This window comes from Capra hircus, unplaced genomic scaffold (assembly GCF_001704415.2).
Source record: "Capra hircus breed San Clemente unplaced genomic scaffold, ASM170441v1, whole genome shotgun sequence".
NCBI lineage: Eukaryota > Metazoa > Chordata > Mammalia > Artiodactyla > Bovidae > Capra > Capra hircus.
In genome coordinates, this window is record NW_017190946.1 from 17143 (window position 1) to 18331 (window position 1189).

Sequence of the window (1189 nt, forward strand, 5' to 3'; positions counted from 1 at the left end):
TACACAACTCTCTTACTGCACTGGTGGCAACTGATTTTTTTCAATGCATTTGAATGAAAATAATATCTAAGATTTATGGAGTATTTTCTATGTGCCAGGCACTATCCTTAGTGTTCTACACGCATTAAGTTATTTAATCCTTAACTCCATGAGGTAGATGATCTAGTTATTGACCTCATTTTAGAGAAGAAAAAAACTGAGGCACAGAAAAATTAAGTAAGCTGTCTAAGGTCACACACCTATTAAAGGATAAAGCTGGAATTTGAACCCAGAAAGTCTAGTTCCAGAATCTGGATTTTGAGCCACTAGAAATACCACATCCCTTAGTATGTAGGGGACTGATCTGAGTACATTTTAGGAGAGGCTGTAGAGAAACCAGTGGTCTCATCACTGCTAGTGGAAGTGCAAACTGGTACAACCACAAAGAAACGGTTTGATAACAGTTGATACCTACTAAAGCTGAACACCTGCTTACCCTATGACCCAGTAATTCCTGGGTACATATCCCAAAACAGTGCATACTTGTGTTGACAAAGGACATGAATTTGGGTGTTTGTAACAGCACTGAACTGGAAACTACCAAAGGTCAACAGGAAAGCAGATAAACACATTCTAGTATATTTATACCGCTGTGCAGCAATGAGAAGAAAAAATGTATCACTACACAGAGTAATAAGGAAGGGTCTCACAAACTTAATGCTGACTGAGAGAAGTCAGGAAAAAAGGGAAACAGGCTATATGTTTCTATTTATATAAAGTACAGAGGCAGGCAAAAGGAATCTCTGCTAGTAGGGGTCAGGCTATTGGTTACCTGAAGGGGGAGAAGCTATGTCTGGAAGGAGTATTTGGGGGAGGGGCTTCTGGGGCTGTGGGTAAAGATTTAATTACTTATTTATGCTATGTGGCTTGTGGGATCTAGTTCGCAGACCAGGGACTGAAACCATGCCCCCTGGAGTAGAAACACGGAGTCCTAACCACTGGACTGCTAGGGAAATCCCAAGTCCTCTTTATTGATCTGGTTATTGGCCACAGCATGTTTAGAGTTCTGAAAGTTCAGTGAGCTTTACATTTAGGTTACATGCACTTTTCTGTATGTACACCTCTATCAATAAAAAATTTGCAAGGGTGCTACCCATGATCCAATATTACCTAGAGATAGGAGATTTCATTAAATATTTTTAAATAAACA